The sequence below is a fragment of the Pteronotus mesoamericanus genome, unplaced genomic scaffold (assembly GCF_021234165.1).
Source record: "Pteronotus mesoamericanus isolate MK-2021 breed Mesoamerican mustached bat unplaced genomic scaffold, CSHL_Meso_final contig_657, whole genome shotgun sequence".
Classification (NCBI taxonomy): Eukaryota; Metazoa; Chordata; class Mammalia; order Chiroptera; family Mormoopidae; genus Pteronotus; species Pteronotus mesoamericanus.
Genome location: NW_026555229.1, coordinates 18729779 through 18738625, shown reverse-complemented (window position 1 = coordinate 18738625; position 8847 = coordinate 18729779). Strand labels below are relative to the sequence as shown.

General features: G+C 45.7%; 1 pseudogene; it reads left to right on the top strand.

The window, feature by feature from the left end:
* Positions 1-642: 642 nt before the first annotated feature.
* On the top strand, positions 643-8606 carry LOC129077054 (importin subunit alpha-8-like; annotated as a pseudogene).
* The last annotated feature ends 241 nt before the right edge of the window (positions 8607-8847 follow it).

Below are 8847 nucleotides of genomic sequence, written 5' to 3'. Positions count from 1 at the left end.
ATGAGCTTCTGGAAGACAGGGAATCTGTTCCCTGATATCAGTACTGAGCATGGCTGGTCTTGGGAACTCTATAAATGTCTGTTGTGCACATACATGAATTATCAAGAAGGTAGATTCTTGCTGTTGACCTATGTAATGGATAGTAATCATGGTGAACCCTAATTCTTTAATTCCTGAGCAGCTGTTCTTGCCCATGGAATCCTATTTCTCAGCAGTCAATTTCAGTCAATTTCACCCACATACATCCTGCCTTGGGGCCCCTGCATCTTCTCCTCCAGCAAAGCAAATTTTTCATTTGAACTTGGGATTGCTTCATTTGTCAATATTATGTTGCTCTGGAAAATAAGGCCACTCTCATTACTGTGGGACTTAAAGTTATCCGGTGAGATGAACACTTAATTAGAAACCATCTCGAATGTTTCAGATCTCGGGATGTTTTTCTCAAAGGACTGAAGTTGAGTGACATACTTGGCATTTATCTAAATAATAAGCACTTTTTACTGTACCTTTCCTTAAGCAGCTGGGACTGGGCTAAGCATTTTACATGTATAATCTTAGTTAATCCCCACAATAACTCCAAGGAATTATTGCCATTTTATAGATAAGGAGATTGATATTTACAGAGGTTAATACTTGCTCAGTATGATGCAGCTAGTAAGTGGTAAAGCCCAGAACCAAGGATATCCACTCCTAAATCACCCGTGGCCCCTACCTGTGGGTGCCTAAGAAAAAAATGAACTGAGGCAACTCCTTGCCAGGTGGTTTACTTCTTCCAGTCGATAAGCTGACTTTAGAAGCTCCAGAAGAGAAGCTGAGAAAATTTAAGTACCAAGGTAAAGATGCAACTATGAGAAGAAGGCAGCGGACAGCAGTCAGCCCACAGCTCCAGAAGACCAAGAAAGATGAGCAGATCTTAAAGAGAAGAAACATCACCAATTTCCCCACTGACCCAGCTTCTGGGTCAGCCTCACCCTGCAAGAAATAATCCATGGTCTGAATGTCTCCGATCCAGACCATGTTTCCAGGCCACCCAGGCAGCCAGGAGAACACTGTTCCGAGGAAAGAAATGCTCCTCTAAAACTGATTGTCAAAGCAGGGCTTGCTCCCGAGCTGGTGGAGTTCCTGAGGTCCTCACGTCACCCCTGCTTGCAGTTTGAGGCTGCCTAGGCTCTGAACAGCATCACCTCAGGGACCTTAGAGCAGACTCAAGTTGTTGTGGAAGCGGGGGCCATGCAGCCCTCTGCTGGGCTCCCGTCTCCCTCCAGACGACTGTGTGCGCGGGCAGAGTGGGCCCTTGGTAATACAGCGGGTGGCGGCCCAGAATTCAGAGACTCTGTTTCCTCGAGCAATGCCATCCCACACCAGCTGACCACACCAATCGCAATTCTGCAGAACATCGCATGGACCTGGTCCAACCTGTGCCAAACCAAGAACCCGTACCCCTGCAAAAAGGCACTGAAACAAACGTTGCCCATCCTCTTCCACCCCCTGCAGCATCAAGACAGCGAGGTGCTCCCTGACACCTGCTGGGCCCTGTCCCACCTCACTGAGGGCTGCAATGAGCATATCAGCCAAGTGGTGGGTGTGGGGGTGCTGCCCAGGCTGGTTGAGCTCATGACCAGCTCCAAACTCAACGTCTTGACCCTCTCTCTCCACACTGTGGGCCACATCATCATGAGGCGAGGTGGCGGCTGGCAGACCGGGCAGTCCCACATTTGTGGGCGGATAAACCAGAGGAACAGCTGGGAAGTGAGACAGACCATGCCACCCAGGGTTCCAGTGCAGGAAATAAAAGCCTCAAAACCCCTGGAGGTAAAAATCTGTGGGGGTTGCAGCAGCAGGAGGAACTCCCAGCCTCACAGGAGAGTCCGTTGGAGAGACCTGTGGGGTCATAGAGCATACACAGACCCATCCACCCGGAAACCAGCACTAGAAGGGCCCGATTTGCTTGTGGGTAGCGGGGGAAGTGACTGAAAGCTGCCAGCAGCTGAGCAAGTGCCATTGTTCCCTCTCGGACCGCTCCCCCACACAGTGTCACAACTCAGCAACCTAGGTTGTCCCACCCTAGTGAATACCTAAGGCTCTGCCCTTCCCAACATAACACGTGTACTGATACAAAGAAATATGGTCCAAATGAAAGAAGAGATCAAAGCTCCAAAAACAGAACTAAGCGATGAACAGAGAGCCAACCTATCCGATGCACAGTTCAAAACACCGGTAATCTGGATGCTCACTGAATTGGTTGAGTATGGTCGCAAAATGGAGGAAAAGGAAAAGGCTATGCAAAGTGAAATAAAGAAAAATATACAGGGAACCAACAGTAAATGGAAGGAAACTGGGACTCAAATCAACAATTTGGAGCAGAAGGAAGAGATAAACATTCAACCAGAACAGAATGAAGAAAGAAGAATTCAAAAATTTGAGGAGAGGCTTAGGAATCTCTGGGATACTTTAAATGTTCCAACATCCAAATCATAGGGGTGGCAGAAGGAGAGGAGGAAGAGCAAGAAATTTAAAACTTATTTGAAAAAATAATGAAGAAGAACTTCCCCAATCTGGCCAAGGAAATAGATTTCCAGGAGATCCAGGAAGCTCAGGGAGTCCCAAAGAAGTTGGACCCAAGGAGGCACACACTAAGGCACATCATAATTATATTACCCAAGATTAAAGATAAGGCGGAAATCTTAAAAGCAGCAAGAGAAAAGAAGAGAGTTACCTACAAAGGAGTTCCCATAAGACTATCAGCTGATTTCTCACAGGAAACCTTGCAGGCAAGGAGCTGTCAAGAAGAATTCAAAATCATGAAAGACAAGGACCTACATTCAAGATTACTCTATCCAGCAAAGCTATCATTTAGGATAGAAGGGCAGATAAAGTGCTTCCTAGATGAAGTCAAGTTAAAGGAGTTCATCATCACCAAGCCCTTATTATATGAAATGCTAAAGGGACTTACTTAAGGAAAAGAAGAAGATCAAACACTATGAACAGTAAAACGACAACAAACTCACAACTATCAACATAAAAAAATAAATAAAATAGACAAAAACAAACTAAGCAAACAACTAGAACAGGAACAGAATCATAGAAATGGAGATCAGAGGGGAGGGGAAGAATGCGGGAAAAGGTACATGGAATAAGCAGCATAAATGGTAGGTACAAAATAGGCAGGGGGAGGTTAAGAACAGTATAGGAAACGGAGAAGCCAAAGAACTTATAGTACGACCCATGGACACAAAGTAAGGGGGAGGGGCGGTGCTGAGGGCAGGGGTGGTGCAGGGTGGAGGGGAATAAAGGGAGGGAAAAAATGGGACAGCTGTTATAGCGTAATCAATAAAATATATATTTAAAAAAGAAGAAGAAGTACTCTTATATCTTGGTGTACTCTGGGTATAAAGCTTTTAAAACTGAATGTTAATAAAATTTTTCACACTTTCACCTCTATCAAAAGAGAAAAAAAAAAAAAGATTAACTGAGAATCAGCGTGAGGAGAACCTAAAGGGATGGTGAGAATATTCACTAAAAATAAGTGACATTTCATTATGTTCTCATGCAATGTTTCTATTGCTCTAAGAACATTTGTTTCTTTCATTATTCTCTTGTTATCTGTCATAAACTAGAAACTGGAGCCTGAGGCTAGGGGTGAGGAGGAGAGCATTATTCCTCACTTCTCCACTGGAATTTGACACGAGACCATACATCTAACGCCACGTTAGGAATCTCCTGAAAGCAGTAAGTTTGCAAACTATCATCGATTACCAGCAGCAAGCAAACCCCCTTGGGGTTCAGGAGATCTGTGTTCTCTGAGCCTAGAATACAAACTGCAAAATCACCAAGACTCATGGGGACTAGGAAGACTCCTTGAGGACTCCCTCTCATGCAGAACGCAGGCACAGTTCTATGCAACCCCACCTGGGCTTGCAATGGATACATCCCTAAAAATTTCAGCAATGCTCTAACAAACAGCCCGTGCACATTTCATTCAGATTAACTGAGGTAGATGGCTCCGGAAGCCGCGTCTGAGGCTGAGCACGCAGTCTGCATGACTGGTCTCCTCGGGGTGTGTTTCTCATTTGGGTCAGAAAAGAAAAGCACTCTAAAAGCTCTGAGTCTGGGTATTTTAAATGAAAGCAAAGAACATATCAAAATTTAATGGGGGAAGATAGGTCAGCTCCTATATTTCCTCAAAAAAAAAAAAAAAAAGGTCTCAGTGGTAAGGCCTCAGAATACAACACACACTGAAAAATATTGCCATTGGAGCAACAAAAACTGGGGCCCAAAACTCTGTCTTTGACTTTGTCTCCACAAGTGACAGGAAATGTAGTTTATCTGTAGAATTTCACTGTGGATTGCTTAAGAAGTGTTGAGTTGAAAAAAAAAATCTATTGAAATGAAGACAAATGTGGCAGGCAAGCACACACACGAAAGGCAGTGTTTAAGTTCTCCTGAGCTGCCAGTGATTTTTTTTAAATGATAACTGTGATGTAAGGCAGTTGGAAACATTGCTAATCGGTATATATGATGCCTTAGCTAATTAATCCTGAGAGCCAAGGAGAGCCCAGGGGCAATTAGGCACAGCCATTCACTGGCTTGCCAGTTACTAGGAACTTCCTTCTCTTTCTGTCTCCAGAATTAGCATTACTCCTTTGCTACATGTACCAGGGAATGACATTCAAAAAAGAAGGCGCCATCATATGAGCTGCTGCATGAATGTCCTATGCTCTTGTGTCTAATTCCAAAACAAAGCACTCCACCAAAGGTGGAAACAGCCCCAATGTCCATCGGTAGATGAATGGATAAACAAAGTGAGTGCTAGCCATACGATGGAATACTACTCAGCCGTAAAAAGGAATGGAATTCTGATACATGCCACAGTGCGGATGAACCTCGAAAACATTATGCTAAGTGAAAGAAGCCAGGCATAAAAGGCCACACATTGTATGATTCCATTCGTATGAAACATAAGAACAGATAAATCCACAGAGGCAGATGCAGACTGCTGGTGGCCAGGGGCTGGAGCTAGAGGGGAATGGAGAGCAACTGCCTACCAGGCGCAGGATGTCCTCCTGGGGTGACAAAAACGTTTTGGAACCAGATAGAGATGGTGGTTGCACAACATCGTGAATGTACTAATTGCCACTGAATCGTTCACTTTAAAATGGTCAATTTTATCTCCTGTGATTTTCACTTCGATAAAAAAAAATTGCAATAAGACAAGGCATTTACTTCATGTCTTTTAAAAATGCCGTATGGAAATTTTAATAAAGAGTAAGAGCTAGGGCAGTGTGATAAAAGCTTCTAACAGGAACGCAATGACAAGAGTGGCCTCCTGTCCTCTGCAGCACTCAAAAGCAGGGCATAACATCTTTGGATAGGACATAGTCTTGTGAGAAAATGGAGATTTAATCAAAGAACTGTGGGTTTTGTTGACCAGGACAACTCCCAGCCACAATATTCTACCCACCGCCCCCTATGCAAAAAAAAATGCAAATGACAACTCCTCCCAAGGTTCTTTCTTTAAAGGCATGCTTTGCTGTGTCTGTCTCTTACTGAGCCCGTGGAGGGAGGGAGAACAAAGCTGTCCCCCTCTCCCAGATGGCTCCTCGGGTTCGGGTTTGCGGAAGCCTTGGGCACTGCAGTGCTCACAGCTCATCTGAAGGTGGAAATCGGCCCCCACACCCAGGGTCCAGCCGCCTCACAGAGAGAGGAGGAAACCTGAGTTTCAAACAAATCAGGGAATCTGAGAACACTAGAAAGTTTACCTGGGGCTGTTTGAGGCTCCATGAGATTTGCTTTACAGCATGCCTGCACAAAACCCTACTCTAAAAAAACGATGCTGTACAAGAAATGCATGTAACTTATAAATCCTAGGCCCCTACTCCCATCCCTTCCCTCCCAGAAAGTAACGCCCTATAGTTTGAAACTGTTTGGCCTGTAAAATGATTGATCATGACTTTAACTCTGCTGAACTTGATTGCAAACGGCATCAAATTGGCTTAAGCAGGTTCAAAGCTGAATTGGAGGAAGAAATCGTGGGTGTGTTTCCTGCTGCAATTCTTTCCGCATGGGATGGTTTGGGAGCATCTGAACTCACTGCTATTTCTTACACACCCTGTTTTCACGTTGAATATTTGCAGGACAGTAGCTGGAAAACAGACGTATCTGAGTGTACATAGAAAGTAATCCATAAGCAATTGTGCAGAGCTGGAAGCAGGAGCTGAATGCAAACCTGAAAACTACATTTGTGCAGCATCTTGATTTAGAAATTCCTAGGTATTATGGGGAGGAGGGGATCTAATCTGTCAGTGATAACAGAAAAACATATGCAATTATTCTAAAAACGGCTTTAGGTTGAAGCTCATTTTCAGCAGATGCGGGCACAGAACACACTGCAATGTCCACACTCTGAACGATTCAGGGTCTCTAACCAAGTTGCCTCAAGAAGAAGGAAATTATTTTCTTGATGTACAAAAAAAAATTTGTACATCAAATTGATAATTTAAAAATCAGTAAACAAAATAAGCTCTAAAGATTGGCTACCATTCTGTCTGTCTTTCTCTCTTTACTCTAGAATGTTCTGTACATCTTTGGGGGTGGGGGAAGGGAAGGGAATTCATCAAAATAATAAGATACTGACAGCCCATCTCTACCTGCCTCCAGCCACGAACACAACCTCTTTCTCTTTAAGCTTTTCCATTCATATCAAGGAACACAAGAGAGACAGAGGTTTACATTGGGATTCTTAACTAGGGATGGACCACCTGAGTTTGAGAACTCTCTGGAATTTTTACAGAATGTTGTATTTATGTGCAACATCTTAAGAGAGGGCCAAACATTTCATCAGGCTCCCAGAGAGACCACTGGCTCAATAAAGCTCTAGACTCTTTATTTTAGAAGGCTCCCACAAAACATAGGTCCACTAAGTAGAACCTAATCTGGATTCAGCCCTGGAGTTGCCACCATCTTCACCATACTTAGAATTTCACCCTATTGGTTTGTTCATCCAATTTTCATTGTGCCTACTATGTGCCAGAATGAAGGGCGGGGCAGACAACAATTGTAAAATTTGAAATCGGGTCCTAGAAAATGAGGAGAACATTACACAAGAGAATTCACAATGGACAACCAAATCAGGTTCGTTTTAGGAAGAAATCAGTGGCCGGCCTGGCCCACTTGAGATTTGAGCTCAGATCAATTTTAGTTGGAATAGACCTCTTAAACTCCCCAGTCTTCCCTGAGGTTAGCCTACACACATAGATATAGCCTTGTGAGAAGGTTCCAATTTAAATTCACTACACATGTCTGCAGAGAGTCACAAAGCTAAATTAAGTCATTAACATCACAGTGTGGTCTCCCAAGACTCTAGTCCTATGTACATTTTTTTTTTTGACAAACTACTGTTGATTTGTCTCACATGACAAATGGTGGAACCAGCTGTGTTCTCTAGAATCTGCTCTGGCTAGATTCTGTCTGGCCCACAACCAACCCAGAAAGCACCAGTCAGATCCACATGATCCCAGTTTTAAAAACTCCTGCTCCCGCAGGGAGAAAGCAGGGCCTGATCCTCAGCATGAAAGTCCCATCCGGATCTCTCCCCAGCCCCACCCCAGCCCCAGGGTACTTCCCTCATTCGCTGCTGAAGGATGGTCTAGATCACACATCTCTGTGTTCAAGTTTACACAGAGATGTTCAAGGTCACACAGGGGGCAGCTGAGCTGGATGGGACCGCAGGAAGTGCTGGGGTAGCAAAACCCACACTCCGAGGCCTACATCATTCTGGGAAGGCGTCATCCCATTTTACAGATACGAGAACAGAGGTACCTATAGGTCCATAAAGTGACTCAGTTGCTCCACAACTGTTAACCATAACAATGAGACAACCCTAAAGTGAAATTTCCAGATCAGCCCAGGCAAGAACAGTGAAATCAGCCACAATTGGCTTTTCCTCCTGACCTTGGGGACCAAGGGCAGAGGAGTGTCAGTCTGCCTTTGATGCTCTTAAAGCATCAACTGGTGCCACCAGGCAGGGCGCTGGGGCTCTGTCTCCCCAGGGGGCGACACGGAGAACCCCCTCCTTGCATTTAAGCCATTGTTCCAGCCTCGCTCCTGCCAGCCTTTCTGCCGAAGTCAACACGGAGTGTTAGCCCCTCTTACTGCCTCTGCCCCTCGCACTGAGGGAGCGGTTAATGAATGAAGAACGGCCCAGAGAGCAGCTGCCACAGGCCCGTGGCGGCAGCTAAGCTGCGGGAGCTCCAAAGGGGACAGGCTCCACCGAAAGCATGGAGAAATGACGCTTCCAGGGCCAGGGGTGGGCAGGGCCAACGCCACAGCGGCCAGATGCCCCTCGACTCTGCGCTGTCCTACATAGAGTGGCATTGTTGGCAGGCAAAAGACTGAGTTTCGCCTTTTATCAGGAGAGATGACAAAAATTAACTACAACCCATGTATGCGTAACACAACGGCTTCCGCTCCCCCAACACCATGCTCTTCAAAGGTCCCCTGCGAAGGTAGCCGTGTTTCTCTGGGAACTTTGTAGTCCCCGAGAGGACGTGGGCAACGGCCAGGACTGGCGTGAAGTGTCAGAAGCAACACCTTGCCAGGCCTCCTGACCCTTTCAGGGTTGAAACCAGGATGCAAACCCAGCTCCGGCGCCATCTGCTGGCCACTCTGTGCACGTCGTCTCCGCTTCCATCAATGGGATTTTAACAACCGCCTCGTCGCGGGGTTGTGGGGGAATCGCTGCAAGAGTCCGGAGCTTGGAACAGCGGGGCTGCAGCAAGGACGAGAGAAAGGGCTGCCACTCCCATCATTCCTGGTTTCCTCTAACAAACCTTGTGTCGGCTGGGTCCC